General features: G+C 48.8%; 1 pseudogene; it reads left to right on the top strand.

Moving 5' to 3' along the window:
- The first annotated feature begins 214 nt into the window (after nt 1-214).
- LOC127487538 (zinc finger protein ZPR1 pseudogene) lies at nt 215-1,474 on the top strand (annotated as a pseudogene).
- Nucleotides 1,475-22,181: the final 20,707 nt, after the last annotated feature.

Below are 22,181 nucleotides of genomic sequence, written 5' to 3'. Positions count from 1 at the left end.
GTTTGCAAGCTTCCTAACACGTGTTTCATTATTGCAAAAGCCATAAAGAGAAGCTGAGCTCAAGCTGCTCACGGTGGCTGCAGCCACCCCCTTGCCCTCCAGGGCCCAGCTGCCCACCACAGGGCACCTGTTGGGTCCCTCAGGGCTGAGGACCAGGAACTGTTATCGCAACGGCCTGATGTGCTCCTGCTGACCGAGATCCGTTCTTCAGAGGATGCCCGTGAGCTCCTCCTCCTGCCAGCCCTGTGGATGCAGCAACAGGGAGATGCAGTCGGCAGACAAGGACCAGAGAGCGTGCTATGCCTTGAGCGTCAGGTCTCTGGAGGACATGAGCAGAGACGTGGTGATTGACTCCGGCACCACAAGGATCCCTAAGCTGGATTTTTAGACCCCTGCCTTCAGCCAGAAGGGAGCTCTAACCGCCGTGGAAGGATTGATCAGCCATGCTGTCTCATGCCTTGAGTGGGACCAGCAAATGACGCGGCCACGGTTGCAAGAATTGATGAGCTCATTATCAAAGGGAAGGAGCTAAAGCAACTGGCCTCCCTTTCACTCCGATCACTGATGCTCCCTCGGGGACCCGCTTTGTGGAAGACCCAAATGCTCCCCAGAAAGACGATGCCCTGGTGACCACTCTGAGACTGGACCCTACGCTGGGGCTCCAAGCAGAAGCACCAGAAGAGGAAGAGCCCAGAAGCGCCATGCTCCAGCTCAACGCTGACTGCCCAGGATGCAGGGCCCCCGCTCAGACCAACACAAAGCTGGCGCGGGTTCCCCACTGTAAGGAGGTTATCATCGCGGCCTCCACCAGGACCAGGGAGGTGAACTCTGCAGACGCAGTAGCGTCGCCCCCACACCCCAGACCCCTCCCACAGGATCAGAGCCCTCCTCGGGTCTGACACGGCTAGTGTGGAAATCCTGGAGCTAGAGTGTCCAGTGGGAATGGCTGTCCTGGGGGCAAGCTCACCACTCTGCAGGGGCTGCTCAAAGACACCCAGGCATGGGCAAGCAAGAAGCCCTTTACCCTGGCCAGGCAGACAAGCTGCAGGAGTCTGGATGCGGCTACGAGTAATCTAGTTATGAATGATCTAGTTCCTTGCACAATGTGCATGCACCTGAAGATGACCCTGAGATGAAGGGGCCGGGGCGTTATAAGCATACCTTTGACCAAAATGAGGAGCTAGGACCCAGTGACATGAAGACGGATGGCCGTGAGGCAGGCCTGGCCCCACAAGCAGCGGGAGCCTCTCGGCCAGCCTCCAGCACCGCTCACAATGCGGGGCTGTTCACTACTATGCAAACAAGACTGGGAGAGACCTCGGCACCTGCGCTCGCCCACGGCTGGGAGAACACGTGGTCGGAGCCAGCCACCAGGCACACTTCTCAACAGACTGCAATGCAAGTGCAAGTGTCCTGCGGTGCTTCACCTTACTTTGGAGGTTTTGCATTGGCCTGGGGAGAAACCCTGAGATGAACCACAGGGCACGTCATGACCAAATTTTCCTATCAACTATTTTATTTTTCTTTTTTTAAAAGATTTGTTTATTTATTTGAATGGCAGAGTTACAGGGAGGGAGAGAGACATACAGACAGAGATCTTTCATCTGTTAGTTCACTGCCCCAAATGGCTACAACAGCCAGGGCTGGGGCAGGCCAAAGCAAGGAGCCAGGAGCCAGGAGTTCCATCCAAGTCTCCCATGTAGGTGCAGGGTCCCAAGCACTTGGGCCATCTTTCACTGCTTTCCCAGGCACATTTATTTTTATTTTTATTTTTGTCAAGCAGAGTGGACAGAGAGAGAGAGAGAGAGAGAGAAAGGTCTTCCTTTGCCGTTGGTTCACCCCCCAGTGACCGCTGCAGCCGGTGCACCGTGCTGATCTGAAGCCAGGAGCCAGGTGCTTTTCCTTGTCTCCCATGCGGGTGCAGGGCCCAAGGACTTGGGCCATCCTCCACTGCCTTCCCAGGCCACAGCAGAGAGCTGGACTGGAAGAGGAGCAACCGGGACAGAATCTAGCACCCTGACCAGGACTAGAACCTGGGGTGCTGGCGCCACAGGCAGATGATAAGCCTATTGAGCCGTGGCACCAGCCTCCCAGGCACATTAACAGGGAGCTGGATCAGAAGTGGAGCAGCTGGGTCTTCAACTGGTGCCCATATGGGATTCTGGTGCTACAGGAGGCGATTTAACCCACTTAACCACAATTCAGGCCCCACTGTCAACGCTTAGCCCTCCCTTCACACAATGCTCTGTCTTCCAGAGTTGGGACTCTGAGGTTGGCAAACTCTGGAGTGGGGAGTTGGTGTTGAGCATGTGTAGTGTGGACTTTCAGAAGGAAAGGAGTCTTCTGAGGGAGGGGATCCAGCACGGGAGAGGGAGTTATCATGAAAATGATGGCTTTCAGTGGACTAGAACGGCTCCCTGGAAGCAATTATGTCAAGATGTAAAGAGATTCATCTCTGGTGATGGCAATAATGATGATTTTGTTTTGTTTTATTCATTGTAAATTTATGAAATCTAAACATCAAAAATATATTTAAGGTAAGTAAGGATTATCATTTTAAAAATAGAAGTCAAAGCTACAACCTTAAAGATTTATGAATTAACACAAAACAGAAAGAGAGCTGGAGAGAAGAGAAAAGCCATAGCAAAGAAAACAAACAAAACAAGACAACAAAAATCAATACAAACAGATCATATCAATATTCACAGTAAATATAAATGGATTTAAGTTGCAAATTAGAAAACAGAATCTAATAGATTGGAGTTCTCGTAAGCTGGTGATATGTTGCATATTGCAAATGACACACGAATACAAACAACCCAGAAAGGCTGCAGATAGACAAATGGAGAAAAGACCCAGCCAGCACAACCACAGGCAAACAAGGCAGCAATTTTAGTAGCAGATAGGATCGAACTTAGGGCAGAAAGCATTTATAGAGATAAGAACTCCAGGCAATTAGAAACGGAAGGACTCGCTAAGCACACAGAACACTCATGAATTTTATGAAACTCCCAGCAATACAGCCTCAAAAACTACATAAAGCAAAAGTGACAGAGTTACAAGAAACAGCTGATAAATCTACAACCAGAGGGGGAGATTCTAACTCAGTGTATCAGAAACCGTTCCTGCAGACAAAAATTACTGGTGACACAGAAAATTTGCACAACACTTTAGCAAGCTTGATCTAATGGATACAAAAAGAATCTTGCAGGTGGAGCTGGTGTTCTGGAGTAACAGGCTAAGCTGCAGCCTACAACGTCAGCATCCCATGTGGGCACCAGTTCAAGCCTGGCTGCTCCACTTCCTGTCCAGCCCCCTGCTAATGCTCCTGGGAAAGCAGCGGAGGATGGTCCAAATTCCTGGGCCCCTGCACCCATGTGAGGGACCCAGAAGAAGCTCCTGGCTCCTGGCTTTGGCCTGGCCCAGCTCCAGCCATTGTGGCCATTTGGAGAATGAGCCAGCAGATGGAAGACCTCTCTTGCTGTCTCTCCCCTTCTCCCTCTGTAATTATGCCATTCAATTTCAAATAAATAAAATAAATCTTTTTTTAAAAGATTGAAAAGTTTTTAAAAATAATCATGCAATCAACTAATAAGAAATATGCAACATTTTCTAGGATATAATATTTACAAATAACTAAACTTGCGGCCAGCATCGTAGCAAAGCAGATAAAGCCGTCGCCTGCAACACTGGCATCCCATGTGGGTGCCGGTTCTGTCCCAGCTGTTCCTCTTCTGACCCAGCTAATGGCCCTGCTAATGGCCTGGGAAAAGCAGAGAAGATGGCCCAAATGTTGGGGTCCCTGCCACCCTTGTGGGAGGCCCAGGTGAAGCTTCTGGTTCCTGGCTTTGCTTTGGCTCAGCCCTGGCTTTTGTGGCCATCTGGGGAGTGAGCCAACGGATGGAAGATCTTTCTGTCTCTGCCTGCCTGCCTCTCTCTCTCTCTCTCTCTCTCTTTCTCTCTAACTTTGATTTCCAAATAAATAAGTAGAAATCATTTTTTTAAAAATAACCAAACTTGTAGTAGAACACAAGAACAGTCTCAACAAACTTCAAAAATCAAATACCAGCAAATATAATTCTCAGACCCCAATGAAATTAAATTAAAATGGATAATTAAAAGATAAAATGTTTATCTTGTTTTTTAAAAACACTCTGGCCGGCGCCGCAGCTCACTAGGCTAATCCGCCGCCTAGCGGCGCCGGCACACTGGGTTCTAGTCCCGGTTGGGGCGCCGGATTCTGTCCCGGTTGCCCCTCTTCCAGGCCAGCTCTCTGCTGTGGCCAGGGAAGGCAGGGGAGGATGGCCCAGGTGCTTGGGCCCTGCACCCCATGGGAGACCAGGAAAAGCACCTGGCTCCTGGCTCCTGCCATCGGATCAGCGCGGTGCGCCGGCCGCGGCGGCCATTGGAGGGTGAACCAACGGCAAAGGAAGACCTTTCTCTCTGTCTCTCTCTCTCACTGTCCACTCTGCCTGTCAAAAAAAAAAAAAAAAAAAAAAAAAAACACACTCTGAAATTACTCATGTGTTAAAATCAGAAAACAAAATTATTTAGGGCTAAATGAAACAAGAGTTCTACATAAAATAAGTTGCAGGACAAATCCAGGCTATGTCTTGGTATAATTCATTTATGTAGAAAATTATGGAGGGTGAAAATACGTTTCATACCACTCAAGAAGATTAAACTCAAAAAACAGGGCTTTTGATTAAGGATTAGAATGGGAGCAGTTTATTTAAGAGTGACAACACCAGGCCCCCACTGCGGCTCAATAGGCTAATCCTCTGCCTGCAGCGCCAGCACACCGGGTTCTAGTCCCGGTCGGAGCGCCAGATTCTGTCCCGGTTGCCCCTCTTCCAGGTCAGCTCTCTGCTGTGGCCAGGGAGTGCAGTGGAGGATGGCCCAAGTGCTTGGGCCCTGCACCCCATGGGAGACCAGGAGAAGCACCTGGCTCCTGGCTTCGGATCGGCGCGGTATGCTGGCTGCAGTGGCCATTGGGGGGTGAACCAACGGAAAAGGAAGACCTTTCTCTCTCTCTCTCACTGTCCACTCTGCCTGTCCAAAAAATAAATAAAGTTGGGGAGCTGAGTTGTTGGGCTCCCACTGGGCCAGTGGCTGGCTCCAGGCTGTCAAGGGCGAGGAGCCTGGAAGCCGCCACATCTCCAGCTCTGTGTACCATCAGGAGGCCCCAGCACCCAGCAGCTGTCTCCAAGGTTTCAGGTTCAAACCTTTAAAGCAAAGGGCACAAAGTTTGGAGACAGGCATGCCAGGCCAGTAAACAGGACACAAAGGCTCTGGTACGAGGACCAACAGAACCCGCTACAGAATTTTACCTGGAGGGCAAACATACCACCACCAAGAAGGGTGTCCAACACAACCAAAAGTCAGTGCTTTCTTTTAAACTTATTTATTTACTTACTAAGAAAGTCAGAGTTAGAGAGAGAGAGAGAGAGAGAGAGGGAGAGAGAGGGAGAGAGAGAGAGAGAGAGAGAGAGAGAGAGAGTTCTTCCATCCATTGATTTACTCCCCAGATGGCCACAATGGCCAGGGCTGGGCCAGGCTGAAGCCAGGAGCCAGGAGCTTCGTTTGCATCTCCCACATACACAGCAGGGTCCCAAGCTCTCGGGCTATCTTCCGCTGCCTTCCCGGAGCATTAGCAGGGACTGGATCAGAAGTGGAGCAGTCAGGACATGAACTGGATCCCATATGGGATGCCTGTCTCACAGACAGCAGTTTTACTGACTACGCCACAACACCAGCCCCCCGTTAATTATCTTAGAAGAAGTGCAAAGTGGAGGGGTCGGTGGTGTGGCACGGCAGGTTAAGCTGCTGCCTGCGATGCTGGCATCCATATGAGCACAAGTATGAATCCCAGCTACTCCACTTCTGATCCAGTTCTCTACTAATGTGCCAAGGAAAACAGCAGAAAATGGCCCAAGTGCATGGACTCCTGCCACCCACATGGGAGACCCAGATGGAGTTCCAGGCTCCTGGCTTCAGTTTGGCCCCAGCCCTGGTTGTTACGGCCATTTGGGGAGTGAAGCAGCGGATGGAAGATTTCTCATTCTCTCCCTTCCCTCTCCAACATGTGTGTAACTCTGTCAATAAATAAATAAATCTTTAAAAAAGAAGTATAAAGTGGATGGTGCTCTAGCAAAACAGATGAAAAATAGCAAAAGTATATTTTTGAAAAGGCAGTATTTTGGGGCTGGCACTGTGACGCAGTGGGTTAAAGCTCCGGCCTGCTGTGCCAGCATCCTATATGGAAGCTGGTTCGAGTCCCGGCTACTCCACTTCCGATCCAGCTCTCTGCTATGGCCTGGGAAACCAGCAGAAGATGGCCCAAGTCCTTGGACCCCTACACCCATGTGGGAGACCCAGGAGACACTTCTAGCTCCTGGCTTCAGATCAGTTCAGCTCTGCCTGTTGTGGTCATTTGAGGAGTGAACCAGTGGATGGAAGAACTGTTTCTCTCTTTGGCTTTACCTCTCTCTGTAACTCTGCCTTTCAAATAAATAAAATAAATCTGTTTTAAAAACAAAGAAAGAGGCCAGCACCATGGTGCAGTAGATTAATACCCCGCCTGCGGTGCCAGCATCCCGTATGGGTGCCAGCTCTAGTCCCGACTGCTCCTCTTCCCATCCGGCTCTCTGCTGTGGCCTGGGAAAGCGGTGGAGGATGGCCCAAGTCCTTGGGCCCCTGCACCCACATGGGAGACCAGGAGGAGGCACCTGGCTCCTGGCTTTGGATTGGTGCAGCTCTAGCCGTTGTAGCCATTTGGGGAGTGAACCAATGGGAGAAAGACCTTTTTCTCTGTCTCTCCCTCTCACTGTCTATAACTCCACCTCTCAAATAAAAATAAATAAATAAAATCTTTTAAAAAAGAAAAAGAAAATGTATAGAGGATAAACAGAAAACAATAAAATGTAGACCTAACTCCAAATAATTGCATTAAATGTAAATGGATTAAACATGCCAAGTAAAAGATAAAGATTATCCATGAATTTTTAACGATGGGGAGACTTTTAGCCCAATGGTTAAGACACCTGGGTTTGATGCCTCACTCTGGCTGCTGACTCCTGCTTCACACCAATGCAGACCCTGGGAGGCAGCAGTGATGGCTCAAGTCACTGGGTTCCCACCACCTACGTGGGAAACTAGGATTGCATTTTGGCTCCCGGCTCCAGCCCTGGCCTAGCCCCAGCCATTGTGGACATTTAAGTTCTCTTTGTCTCTCTCTCTCTCTCTCTCTCTCTGCCTCTCAAATAAATAAAAATAATAAATATATTCTATATAAACACTTAACAAAAATGACAACTCTAATCAATGTATTCCAGAATATAGAAAAGGAATTAATATTTCCCAAATCATTTTGTAAGGCCTCTATTACCTTAATTCAAAAAATCCAGCAAAAATGTCATAAGAATTACAAACAAAAACTATACATCAGCATCCCCTATACAGAGAGGTACAAAAATCTTCAACAGAACTTTTGCAAATCAATTCCAATATTATTTAGAAAGAATAATACATCATGATCATATGAGATTTAGCGTGGGTTGCAAGGTTAGTTCAACCTTGTAATCAAGGTAAATCACCATATTAACAGACTAAAGAAGAAAAGCATGTGATCTTCTTAATGGATTCAGAAGAAGCATTTGACATAAGTCAAGCACCACAATTTTCTTTTTAACTCTCGGCAAGCTAGGAATTTAAGGGTATTTCATTAACCTGATAAACAGCACTTAACAAAAACTCCTACAGCTAACATCAAGTTTAATAGTGAAAGATGGGATTCTCTTCCCTAAAACCAGAAACAAGGCAAGGATCTCTGTCCTTGTGTCTCTTAAATCCCAGCTATCACAATAAAACAAGAAAAGGAAATAAGAGACATATGGGCTGTGAAGGGAGAAATTAATGCAAAGGGAGAAACCAATATCCTTTAATTCACAGACAACATGATGCCTAGGAAATTACAAGGACTCTAAAACGAGCTCCTACAACTAATAAACAAGTATAACAAGTCACGGAATACAAAATCATTATATAATAACCAACTGTATCAGGCCAGCATTGTAGCTTAGCAGGTAAAGCCAGCACCTGCGACACCAGCATCCCACATGGGCACTGGTTCATGTCCTGGCTGCTCCATTTCCATCCAACTCCCTGAGCCTCTGCACCCACATGGGAGATCTGGATGAAGATCCTGGTTCCTTGCTCCCAACTGGCACAGCCCTGGCTGTTGCAGCCATCATGGGAGTAAACCAGTGGATGGAAAATCTCTCTCTCTTTTTCTCCTCCTCTCTCTATAATTCTGACTTTAAAATAAAACAATTTTTTTTTAAAAAATCAACTCTATCTATATACTAGCAATGAAAAACACATTTACAATATATAGTGATCATTTGCCAAAAAGAAGCACAGGTATAAAACTTAAAAAATATATGCAGGACCTATAGGTTGAAACCTGTAAAACACTGATAAAGAAAAAATCTAAATAAGTGGAATGACAAATTTCAGCCCAGGGCCTGGAGATTCAACACTGTCATCAAGTCTTCCAAAAATGGTCTATAGCTGAAATTCATTCCCAATCAAAATCTTAGCAGTAATTGTTGTAGATATCAGCAAAGTGTAAATGCAAAAGAAATTAATACCCCTCCAAAATTCAGAAATATGAGAACAAAGTTGGAAGAGTCCAACTGCCTGACTTTAATTCTTATCATAAAGCACTAAGACAGTCATCAAGGCAATGTGAAATCGGCTATGAGGCAGACATCAAGATCTATGGGAAAAAATAGAGTCCAGAAATATAGCCAGGCAAGTGTAATCAACTATAGTCAATCGATTCTTTACAAAAGCACAAAGGCAATTCAATGAAAAAAATACACATATTGCTTTCAACAGATGATGATTAAGCCTTTGGGTAGAAAAAAAATCTGATCAACCCATCTATAGCAGACTTCTTGTATTATCCCACAATGTATCATAAAAACAAAGGTGAAACTATAAGACTTATAGAAAAAAAGAAGAAAAAAACCTTTGATTCTGGGTTAGAAAAAGAATTGTAATATTCATCACCAAAATTACAATCTAGGGGCCCGTGTCAAGGCACAGCAAAGTGAGCCACCACCCAGGAGGCCCTCGCCCCAAACCCCAATGTCAGTTTGGGTGCTGGCTACTCCATTCCAGGTCTGCTAACACATCTTTGAGGCAGCAGATGATGGTTCAAGTACTTGGGTTCCTGCCACCCACGTGGGAGACCTGAATGGAATTTCAAGCTCTTGGCTTCAGCCGCCCCAACCCTAACTGTTGCAGCCATTTGGGGAGTGAACCAGCAGATGGAAGATATTGTGCTCTCTGTCTAGAGATAGAGAGGGATAGAGATAGAGACAGAGATAGACATAGACATAGACATAGACATAGACATAGACATAGACATAGAGATCTCACTATATAGAGATACCTGTATATAGATCATCATGCCTTTCAAATCTACACAATATACTCTTCTTTTTTTTTTTTAAAGATCTTTTATTTATTTGAGAGGTAGAGTAACAGACAGTGAGAGAGACAGAGGGAAAGGTCTTCCGTCCATTAGTTCATTCCCCAAATGGCCACAACGGCTGGAGCTGCGCCGATCCGAAGCCAAGAGCCAGGTGCTTCTTCCTGGTCTCCCATGTGGGTGCAGGGCCCAAGGACTTGGGCCATCTTCTACTGATTTCCCAGGCCATAGCAGAGAGCTGGATTGGAAGAGGGGAAGCCGGGACTAGAACTGGGATGACGATGTCACAGGTGGAGGATTAACCTACTGCACCATGGTGCCGGCCCCAAGAATATACTCTTCTTTCCTCACTTTATGATCAATACCATGTTATGTGACATTAATATCCCTGTTTTCAAGGAAAAATAACATTTATGTGTGTGTATATATATAATATCTACATATGAAGTGATTATGGCAAAATGCTGAAAAAGGTTAAATCTTCAATATATACATAATTTTTTAAAAAGACAGTGATGACTCAGATCAAACAAATATGCTCAGCTGATTTTTTAACAAGGTGAAAAAGTAATTCAGTAGTGGCAGATAGCCTTTTCAGCAAACCAAGTAGAGCAAGCACCCAGAGACAAAAAAAAAAAAAAAAAAAAAGAGAGAGAGAGAGAGAACGCATTTTACTCAAATCTAACTTTTTTAAAATATCTATTTTATTTATTTGAAGCACAGAGTTACAGAGAAAGAAAGAGAGGTCTTGCATCTACTGCTCCACTCCCCAAAAGGCCACAATGGTAGGAGCTGAACCAATCTGAAGCCAAGAGCCAGGAGCTTCCTCCAGGTCTCCCATATGGGTGCAGGAGCCCAAGGACTTGGGCCATCCTCCGCTGCTTTCCCAGGTGCAGGGAGCAGGATCAGAAGTGGAGCAGCCAGGACTCGAACTGGCACCCATATGGGATGCCAGTGCTGCAGACCCGAGCTTTAACCCACTGTGGCACCGTGTGGCCCCTCTCATATTTTATTTAAAAAAAAAAAAAAGAAACAAAAAACAAAAACAAAAAAACCTCAAAATGCATTGTGGACTTAAATGTAGACCTTTTAGAGGAAGCACAGGTGAAAATCATTGAGATACACTCTTCACACTAAAAGTACCATCCATTAAGAACAACTGATAAATTGGACTTCATCAAAATTTAAAACTCTTGCTCTGTGAAAGATGTTGTTCTAAAAAGATAATGCAGAGTCAGCGAAAATATTTGCAGACTACATATCTGACAATGCATTAGTGCCTAATATGTATATATATAAAAAAAAAACTCTCAAATTCAACAGCAAGAAAGCCAACAGGGCAATCAGACAAAAGACATGGTAAAGAGGTATTTCACCAAGGAAGAAGCACAAATGGCAAATAAGCAAAAAAAGGGTGTTCAACATCATTCGCTTTTTGGGAAATGCAGATTAAAATCATGAGGAACTATCACTACACACCTGTCACGGTGGTGAAAATGAAGGAGACAACATCAAATGCTCTTGAAGATGCAGGGAAACTGCAAATGTCTTGCAAGTTAAATATGCAGCTTTCATAAGACTGAGCAGTTGCATTCCTGGGCATTGATTCCAGAGAAATGAAGATTTGTGTTCACACAACAATCCTGCACATGAGTGCTTAAAAATAAATAAATAAAACAGGCGCTCCACTTCATTTGTCATTAGAGAAATGCAAATTAAAACCACAGTGAGGTATCACTACATGTCTATTTAAAAGGCTAAAATATTTAAAAATCGACAATGCCGACTGTTGTCGGGAATAGAGAGTCACAGGAACTTGCAAACATCATTGATGAGAATGCAAAATGATAGAGCACTATAGAAAATGCTAAAGCAGTTTTTTTAAATATTTATTTATTTATTTGAAAGGCAGGATTGCAGAGGGAGAGATGGAGACAGAGACAGATCTTCCATGGTTCACTCCCCAAATGGCCACAATAGCAGGGATTGGTCCAGGCAGAAGCCAGGAGCCTAGATCTCTATCCAGGTCTCCCAGGCAGGTAGCAGGGGCCAGGTACTTGAGCCATGCTCTACTGCTTTCCCAGGTGCATTTAGGAGGGAGCTGGATTGGAAGTGGAGCAGCTGGGACTCCAACTCATATTCATACGGATGCTGGTGTCACAGGTGGCTGAGAGACCTGAGCCTGGATCAAGGTGCAACTATTTTAAATTAGGCCTCCATCTTCTAACTCGGGCCTGACCGGGCCCTGAACCCTGAGCCAGAAGCTCCTAAAAATAAATAAATGAGCTCCCCTTGCAATAAACTCCCCTAGCAACAGCCAGTCAGCAGACAGCAGGGCAATACCTAGAGCTCCAAGTGTCTTTTCAGGGCAGTTAAGGTGATTGATAACATCCCGAGACCTTGTGGTTTGGCACTATACCCCAGCAGCTCGGACCCTATACTTTAGCCAATCAATTTAAAAGGCATCAACCCCAAAGCCATCCAACCACCTTTACTAGGTCCATTCCTGATGCTGGATGCACTAATCAGTTTTTAGAGATGTCCTTTGAATTTCCCGTGAAATGAGGTAATTCGCTAAATAGTACTATAATGCATAGAATGTCTCTGAAAACCCTACACAAACCCTGTTAACTGAAGAGTCGGGGCTCTCAATTCAAATCCGCTGTGTTGGTGATGGTTGAGAGTCCAGACCTGGGCCTGTAATAAAACTCTCGTGTGTTTTACAGCGGTATCAGCTCCTTGGTGGTCTTTGGGGACAATCAAACTGGGCATAACAGTGGCGACATTGTGCCACAACGCCAGCCCCAAGGGTTTTTAATAAAGTGAAACATATGATCCAGCAGTGCTGGGCTTAGGTATTTCACCAAGAAAAACGAGAATTTATGTTCACATGAAATGCTGCAGGTAAACGTTTATAGCAACTCCATTCATAATCAGCGAAATAATGGCAATGAGGTGAACGTCTTCGATGAGGAATGGATAAACAAGTGGTGCAGGTGTAGAATGCATGCTATTCCACAAAAATAGAGAGCAAGCTACTAAATATCAACCTGGGGGGACTTCAAGTGTCTTGTGCCGAGGGAAAGCCCTTTGAGGTATCCAGACAACTCTGTTTTATATGTTGGCTTGGACAAGATATAACTATGAATGACGGCAGCCGGAGCCTGGGGTCAGGAAAGTAGCTGACTACCAAGAGGCAACATGAGGGCGTGTGGGAGGTGATGGAACCCTACGACGCATCTTGATTGTGATAGGGCTTATATTTGCTGCAGCTCATAAAATTACACACCAAAAAGGATGAGTTTGGGACCGACATTGTGGTACAGTGGTTCAAGATGCCACTTGCAAAGCTGGCATCCCATATCGGAATGCCAGAACCCTGGCTCCTGCACTTCTAATCGAGCTCCCTGCTAAGGCACTGGGACGCAGCAGATGATGGCCCAAGTTCTTGGGCCCCGGCACCCATGTGGGAGACCCAGATGGAGATCCTGGCTCCCGGCTTTGGATAGGGCCCAGTCCTGGCTGTGTGGACATTTGGGAAGTGAGCCAGGGGATGGGTGCTCTGTCCTTCTCTCTTTCACTCTCTCCCCCTCCCTTTCAAATAAACAAGTAAACATTTTTAAGTATTAAAAACATCTGAGAAGGAGAGCACTCCCCACTTCAAGGAGCACCACTGGGTAGAGGGACCAAGGGTGTCATCTCATCTGTAATCATTTCCTTCCAAAAGCAGGAGAGAGAAGAGAGGAGGGACTTAGAGAGACCAACGGTGATGGGAATGTGGGCTACGCCTTTATTTCTCCCATATTTTGTTTCCTTTTGCATGAGTTATTTTCTAACCAAAATAAGATCAGGAAGCAACGAAGGAGGGAGGAAGAAAAGATTAAATAGAAATTTGCTAAAAGGTTTGGAGTCACCTCTCTCAGGGTGGGGCATTGTGGAGGATTTTCTTCTTTTATTTACATTTTTACATCTTCTATTATCCCCAGTAAGCATGTGTGACTTTTATAAGCTGACCCAAAACAATAAATGCTCCTTTTTAAAAGCACCTTGCTAAGCCGTTGTGATTTAAAAGCCTGGAGTACAGAAGACACACTGATATTTTGGACAACCAGGCTGATCCCAGGGCAACTTGTCCAAGACTGGTTTCTGGGGGAACTGATAAGGGAATGACTGAATTTAAATTTCAGTATCAGTCCCAGCACCTCGGGCTCCGGGAGGAGAGGGCTCCGGGAGTCTCCATTCCTCTGCCAGCCTCCCGGAGGGCAAGGGCTGTAACAAGAGATAAAAGCCACGGTTGTTCGCGCTGAAAATCTTTGAAAATCATTCTTTGAAAATCGAGGTGACCGTCCCCAGAGCCAGGTTCCCATAGCAAAGGCCCCTTTGATGCCCTGAAGACACGGAAGGGCATCCCCTCCTATCCCCAGCCCGTGTGGCCACGATCCCAAGTGCACCACACGGACACCCCACTCATCTCCCATGGCCCACCCCCCGTGGCCATTCTGTGCATCCCTTAAAACCCCTCCGAGAAGTAGTATCAGTCTTGTCTCCATTGCACAGGGGAAAATTGGACCTCACAGAAGTTAATTAACTTGGGCAGGGCCACCCAGCTAATAAGTAGGGTTCAGTCAATATCCCAGGAGGGCACTTGGTATAACAGGCACCAGTAACAGGCTAAGGAGAGAAATAACAGTAGGAGTGGAATATTCTTCCCATAATACAGACAGACCACAGCTTCACCCAAGTCCTCCAATCCCACTCAAGCACAGGGGTCCTGGAAATGAGAAAAGCAGCCACATTCATCCAGCAGGTCCATCCCCCCACTTCCCACTACCCATTCTTCATTATCAGGCACTTAATGTCAACATGCGGGAAACTGAAGTACCTAAGAAAGGGCTAGATGAATGGCAGTGAGAAACCCCCAGTGTTCTCACCCATCAGTGTTTCCACCTGCTCTTAACTCTATTTCCTGGACAGAATCTGTTGCAGTCCAGCTCCACACCAGTCATTTTTTACCACGCAGCACTTTGAGCAGCGTGGGGCTCTTTTAAGACCTGGGCAGGCTGCAGCCCACGGGGTAGCTGTTCCCAAAAAAGCTGGAAGTGTTTCTGGAAGGCACTGCAGGGTTTTGCACAGCAACCAAACCCTGAGCTCCCAGGAGGAAGGGGAGGGAGGTTGGAACCTACCAGTCAGGCTCTTGACTTCTCCCCAAGAACCTCAGATCCCCCAACCCCAAGCTTAGCACAACTCCCACACTGAGCGGCCACATCTCCCATCCCACGAGGCAAGTTCCACAGAAATCGGAACTCTTCAGTTTTATATGAAACTGCTCAAATTTGTTAACAGTGGCAGCTAATTTTAAAAGGCTCTAAACACTCTCCAGTCCAAAGTAAACAAGGCTGCAAGTTGGACTTGGCCTCTGGGTTACCATCTGGTCCACAGCTGGCCAGCAGCAAGTCTGAGTAATATCATAAAACAACCAGAACGATACAATGATAGAGAACAACTCTCATTTATGACGCCCCTACTGCCTACAGACAACCCATGCTAAAGCCGTCAACCTGAGTTTATGCTGGATCGACGAGATGGCAGGTGCTTTTGTCGCCCGTGGCCCATCCCGGTGTCACCAGCCACTGTGGCAGGCAGCTCCATGCAGGCAGACAGCAGCCCACCCCAAGAGCCTGCCCAGCCTCTCCATGCTCCAGCCCCTGGGCCTTCCTTCCTTCTTCTTCTTCTTCTTCTTCTTTTTTTTTTTTGACAGGCAGAGTTAGAGAGAGACAGAGAGAAAGGTCTTCCTTTTTTTCGTTGGTTTACTACCTAAATGGCTGCTATGGTCAGTGCGCTGCGCCGATCTGAAGCCAGGAGCCAGGTGCTTCCTCCTGGTCTCCTACGCGGGTACAGGGCCCAAGCACTTGGGCCATCCTCCACTGCCTTCTCGGGCCACAGCAGAGAGCTGGACTGGAAGAGGAACAACCGGGACAGAATCCAGCATCCCAACCAGGACTAGAACCCGGGGTGCCGGCGCCACAGGTGGAGGATTAGCCAAGTGAGCCACGGCGCCGGCCTACTGGGCTTTCCTTCTTCCTAGGGGAGAGTGGAGCTTGCCATGTGGGAGCTGAGGATCGAGAGCCCAGATGAGGGGCTCCCAGAGCAAGCCCACCTGTAGAGGGGCATTCCACACTCGGAAGGTGCCCACAGAGGCAGCCCCTGTCCCCCTCCTCAGCATCCAACTCCACACACTCTGCTTGCTCTCCTCCTCCTCCTCCATCTGACACACCCACTCCCACACTCCTGCCTCCTGGCATCACTTCCCAAATAAACTCCCGAGGTGTCCAGGCAGCCTCAGCTTTCAGAGGTTCTCAAGTTAAAGTAATTTGCATGTAAGGATGCTGAAACTCAGAAGTTAAGTAACTCACCCAGGAGCACTCAGCTGATAAATACAGATGGGGACTGAATAAGGACTGTGCAGCTCTCATGTCCAGCTCCTAACCCCCACCCTACTGTCTTCCTAGAGAAAACCAATCTGTCTCTCCAGCACATGGCCAGCCGACTCTTATCCTCTGCCTCTGAACCCATTGGGAGAGTACGGGAGAAACAATACCAGGTACGCAGAACGATTGCCGGAAAACAAGAGCGTCCACCCTGGAACCAGGCAGAGCTGGTCCAACGTATGCCCCAGAGGGTCCCAGGAGGAGTCCAGTAGGAGTCCCCACCCAATATGGGATCAGGACACCCCCACAGACTCCCTGAGAGTTTGTCCACCCCTCTCCCTAGGGTCAGCAGAGCCGGTGGGGCTTGGAGCGCCCCCTGGAGGCCGACAAGACCTAGTCAGGCCGGAGATGAGATGGCAGAGCAACCAGGCCTGGAAAGCAGACAGAGGAACCCCTTCCTGCTTCTCAAGCGCAGACGGAGGGGACCCCGCTTCCCCAGACCCCACGGCAGTCTGATGAACAGAAGGCACATAGAGGATGCAGGGCTTCCAAGAGCTTTGTGCCTCCTGGGACCGAGGACATCACCTTCTGTCTCAAGGAGAAGGGTGGAGGCCCAGCCCAGCCACCACCTGATCTGTCCCGGGACACGTCGGGAGGAAGGGGGCTAGGATAGAGGGTCTCAGGTACGAGGAAGTCAGGTGAGCAAGGCTAACCTCCCCGGGAGCCAGTGCTGGCGTCAGCGCCTCTGCCCTCCCCAGGAGACTGGACCCAGCTAGGACTCCGGGCCTGGCTGCAGCGTTGGCTGCTGCCTGCTGTGGGATCCTGGGACCCGGGCTCGTTTCCTGGGCCTCAGTTTCCCATGCACACAACAATCATATGGACGAAGCTCCCCCTCGGTGCCAGGTTTCTCCTGCCTCACAGCAGGCTCAGGGGCTAACCTGTAATCCCCCTGTGAAAGCTGAGGACGCGCAGACCCATAGAGGTTCAGTAACTTGCCCGAAGTCACACAGCCTCACTCCAAAGGCCACATGGGGTTGCCTGAGCCACACTCCCTCTACACTTGCTTTCTTTCTGGAAGAATTAATTTTAGAGGGAGACTTCCAGGATCCATAACTGCACAGATGTGGAAGAAGATGTCTGTGTTTTGTATTTTTTAAGAGTTCTCTCTCTCCCCTCCCCCTCCCCCTTCCCCTCTCTTTCTCTCATCTTTTCCCCTCCCGGTCTACTCTAATCCCAAACAATGCCCACTTTGTATGCCGTAGCCATGCCTGTACTTAGAATGTTTCTCTGGGTAAGAGGCAAGAGCCTGGAATAGGGATTTTAGATGCCACCTAAAGCCTACAACATGTGGACTCCTCCTGGCCCTCGCAACCCTTTCTCCCCCCAACCTTCATCTCCAGCCCCTTCCCAGAGGAGCAGGATGCAGATCCAGGGTGAAGGACCTCACAGTGGCCAACTTCTCCCTTGCTCACCTGGCAACACCTTCTCCTATGCTTCCTGCATGCTCCTGGCCTGCACCTTGCTGTTCACACTTCTGTTCTGTAGATACCTGCAGAGAACCCAGGCTGGCGCCTGCCGAGGTTACCTGCCCTAGGCAGGCTGCACCAGGTGCTTCCTGGGAATGGAAAAGGACCCCTATTTCCCAAGTCCCTCAGAAATGCAGGCATGGTGGTCTCTGGTCTGGAATTCTTTCCCACGGGTCTGCAGAGTGGCAGGCCCACAGCCCCAAGGAGGAGAAACACAGAAAGCATTTGCAGGGCCTATGGGATAAAATGACAGAGAACAGGGGTCGGCGTTGTGGTGCAGGTTAAGCCAACGAGTCCTTGGCTCCTGGCTGCTGCCAGCACCCGCCCCCACCATCGCAGCTGTCTGGGGAGGGAACGGTGATTGGAAGACCCCTCTGTCACTGTCTCTCCCACTCTCTCGCTAACTCTGCCTTTCAAGTAAATAAAATAAAATTTTTTAGGAGAACAATGCGCACATCATTCAGGCTTTGAAATGCTTTTGAGACTCAGCGCTGTAGTTCACATAAGATGTGGCCATGGAGAAAACTGGGTGGAGGGTACAAGGACCTCTCTCCACCGGCTCTGCAAGTGCCCGTCAGTCCACCATCACTTCATGGTAACAAGGGGTTCCCATGCCCCAGGAAGGGGACGGTGAGCGATCCCCAGTGCAGTCCGCCTGCCCCAGGGCCGACTTCCAGCATGGCTCCAGCTCAGGACAGAGGCAAGCCAAAGACAACATGCGCTCCTCCGTGCCAACAGGGGCCCTGATTTATTTCCTGGGTTGGGAAGGATCTGGGAGGTGCCGGGGAGAACTCCGGGAGGAAAGCCGGGAAACGATTCCATGTCAGAGTGTTTCATTGACCGTTGCTGCCGCGGCCCAATTTACAGCTCCAGGAAGGACCAGAACGAGCACCGTGATAAACTGAGGGCCGGGGGTGACCAGGAGAGGGCGTGGAGAGAGCTGGGCTTCAGGAGAGATTTGTGGACATGGCTCAAATGGGAAAGAACCTCTAGTTAACAATAACTCAAATAAGCCCCGGCAGCCCATCCTCCTCCCACTGTGCTCGCCAGGAACAGCCCCACTCACCGTCATGAGATCTGGGGGGTCAGAGCATGCAGGGGCCCCACCCGGGGGCCCCTCGGTGCAGTGGGGCCTGCCCTGGCGGGGGAAGCTCTTGCTAGCAATTACCTAGGAGTGGAGCAGCTCTGTGTATCAGTACCACACCAGTCACACCTGTGTGCCATCAAGGGCTGCCCACATCAGCCCTCTAACACACAGCCCATTTCTCAGGTGAGGAGACTGAGGCTGAGAGAGGTTAAAGGGCTCAAGATCACAGGGCCAGGTCCATCTGACTCCAAACTGATTCTTTGTTTTTTTCTTGTTTCTTTGTTTGTATCTTTTCACCTACTTGAAAGGCAGAACCACAGAAAGAGAAAGAGAGATCTTCGGTCTACTGGTTCACTCCCAGGTCGGGATGGCCCCGAACCTTGTGGGTTTCAGCTCACTGTAGAGCGTGTCCATGCACTTCCACTTTGCTAATAAATCTCATTCCTCTGCTGACCCTTAACTACATCTAATCCCTGGAGACAGAACCTGGAGGCGCTACCTCTCAAGACCTGCACCTGTGCTTCCTGCATGCTGCTGGCCTGCACCTTGCTGTCCACACTTCCATTCTGCAAACACCTGCAGAGGACCCAGTGTTTCTCCTGACCGTCATCCGCACTGAGGCTGCGTGCCCATATGCCAGCTGCCTGTGACCTGTGAACTCCTAGAGGCCAGAAGCCAGAACTTGAGGCTCACGGGACACTCCAAGAAGCCTACTATTGCATTGAGTTGAAAATGAGTACATGCCTAAAAATAATCATTATAAAAGTGCAACATGGCTGGGAGAGTCCACTGTTACCCAGAAACTTATAATAAGAAGTGCTGAGGAAGTATGGGGTGCTGGGGGTGTAGCTAAAGGAGAAAGGAGGAAGAAAAGAGGGAAGAAAGAAGGGAAAACATAGGGAGGAAGAGAGGGAGGGAGGGACGGAGGACAGACAAGCCATTACAAAGCCTTTATTTTTTTAAGATTTATTTATTTATTTATTTGGAAGGCAGAGTTAGAAAGAGGCAGACAGTGAGAGAGGTCTTCTATCCACTGGTCCATTCTCCAAAGCCAGAGCTGAGCTGATCTGAAGCCAGGAGCCTGGAGTTTCTTCCAATCTCCCACGCAGTTGCAGGGGCCCAAGGACTCAGGCCATCTTCCACTGCCTTCCCAGGTGCATTAGCAAGGAGCTGCATCAGAAGTGGAGCAGCTGGGACTCAGAACCGGCACCCATACAGGATGCTGGCACTGCAGATGGCAGCTTTACCCGCTATGCCACAGTGCCGGCCCCCAGACAAGTCTTACTTTTGGCACATCTACTAATCAAATCTTAGAATCACTCAATATCTACAAGACCTTTCAGATCATTCTCATCTGACATTACCTTCCCTCTGCCGGCTGCAATGATGATTTATATGATACGTACCTTTCTGTCCTAGATTATAACTCACTTAGTAACTACTTTATGTTCCTAACAGCTTTATTGAGGTGTCATTTACCCACAATTTACCTAAAGCTACTTGGAAGAATGTGTAATGAGCAATTAGGAGCTGAGCAGTTATTGTAGAAAAGGAGCCCTGTACAGTCCTCTGTGGACCTTCCCTGAACGGTGCTTCCGTGGACCCGATCCCCGTCCTGAGAAGGAGCCAAGGGGGTCTGTGCACGCCTCTGGAGGCAGAAGCGACCCCACGCGCTCCGATTCCAGTCGCGCAATCCTTGCAGCCCCGTTTCACTGCACAAATTACTTCTCTGAAAGTTCCTGAACAGGATTGTGTGCTATAATTAGAATAATGCGCTCCAGGATTGCATTCACAAATGTAATTACATAATCGCTGCGAGCTAAATGGCACTGGGAAGCAACGGCTTCCCGAGGAGCAGGGCGAGGGGAGGTGCCAGGTGCCTCTGGTGGGGCTGGGCATCCTGAGATCCTTTCCTGATGCCAGCTTAGCCCAGACATCATTGAGGACAAGACGGAAGACCCTTAACTCCTCCGTGGGCTTGCCTTGGGAGTCAGTGCACCCCAGACTTCACGGGTCAGGCGGAACCATCCAAAGACGACCCAGGCTGGAGTTCTCAACTCGAGGTTCCCATGAGGAAAGAGGCAGCAGGTGGGATCCAGCAGCTATGTCTTGTTTGTTTCACGGAAACAAATGTGTTTGCAAGCAAAGTGGGCCTGGGTGGCACTCGGCGCTTCAGAGTTGCCCAAGCACCGCGTAGCTAAAGACCCTGGATTCTTCCCGTTTCGCAGCCAAGCTTGGGCTGGCGGCACCCACCCCAGCCTTTCCGAGGTGTCCAGACCTCGCCTCAGTCTCTCCAACAGCAGTGATCTGCTCCCTGCGTTGCACTTTCCAGAACTTTGTAGACGCCTCCACGTGTTTATACACACAACTGAGAAAAAATATCTTTTGTCAGTCCAAGTGTCCTAAATTTTGGTCCATAAGAAATAAGTAGCTGTATAAGTAGACCACAGCCTTTGAAAGCCATGGCGACAAATCGCATTAATTTGGACCCCATTAATCTGGAGGGACGTACTAATCCCACAGGCCTAGGAGGAAGCTTAGCTTTGAAGAAAGAGTTTGCTTTCTAAGCAAAGACCGATGCAAACAAGCCACGCTGTGTGTAACCTACTTAGAAGCAGATGTTGTTCTTAAAGAAAAAGGTGCACAATGAGCCATGCCTGCCTACGAGTTCTAATCCCCAGCTCACCCTCCACTTCCAACGTCAGCCAACCTCAGCACTCAGCGCAACTCAGGTCCCTCCCCGCTGGGCAAACCATAGCATGTCCCCCAGTGCTGTGGTCCAAAGTGGAGAGGCACCTGGAGACTCACGGGTTCTGCAGCCTCCTTGGGGAAACTGGGACCCAGCAAGGAGAAGGAACCAGCCCACAGTTGCACATCCAGCATTTAAGCTGATGATTCAAGATCAAGGCTCAGGCCGGCGCCGCGGCTCAATAGGCTAATCCTCCTATCCTCTGCCTTGCGGCACCGGCATATGGGGTTCTAGTCCCGGTTGGGGCGCTGGATTCTGTCCCGGTTGCCCCTCTTCCAGGCCAGCTCTCTGCTGTGGCCTGGGAGTGCAGTGGAGGATGGCCCAAGTGCTTGGGCCCTGCACCCCACAGGAGACCAGGAGAAGCACCTGGCTCCTGGCTTCAGATCAGCGTGGTGCGCCTGCAGCGCGCCGTGGCAGCGGCCATTGGAGGGTGAACCAACGGCAAAGGAAGACCTTTCTCTCTGTCTCTCTCTCTCACTGTCTACTCTGCCTGTCAAAAATAAAAATAATAAAATAAAAAAAGATCAAGGCTCTCGTCCCAGTCCCTCTCTGTCACATAGATGAAGTCTGGAGCTTCCCATTGAGGTTGGCTCTGGCCCTGTAATCCCAGCACCTTCTACCAGATCTCTGCACATGCTCATGCCCAGAATCCTGCTCCCTGTCCCCTGTCTCTGTCCCTCACTGCACAGACTCAGACGGGACAGCCAGTCCTGTCCTGGCTTGCACACACGCCCTCATGGATGCAGTAGGCTTTGCTGAAGGGGCTTGTTTCAGATTGGAAAGAGGGCCTGTCTTTCGTACTCCCTCTGTCACTGCATCCTGCTGTAGGGAGTAGGAGGGTGACATTAGCTCAAGGCAATGCCCCAGAGGGTGGGAGCAGCAACCCTGTAGT

This window comes from Oryctolagus cuniculus, chromosome 18 (genome assembly GCF_964237555.1).
Source record: "Oryctolagus cuniculus chromosome 18, mOryCun1.1, whole genome shotgun sequence".
Lineage (NCBI taxonomy): Eukaryota > Metazoa > Chordata > Mammalia > Lagomorpha > Leporidae > Oryctolagus > Oryctolagus cuniculus.
This window is presented reverse-complemented; position numbering and strand designations above follow the sequence as displayed.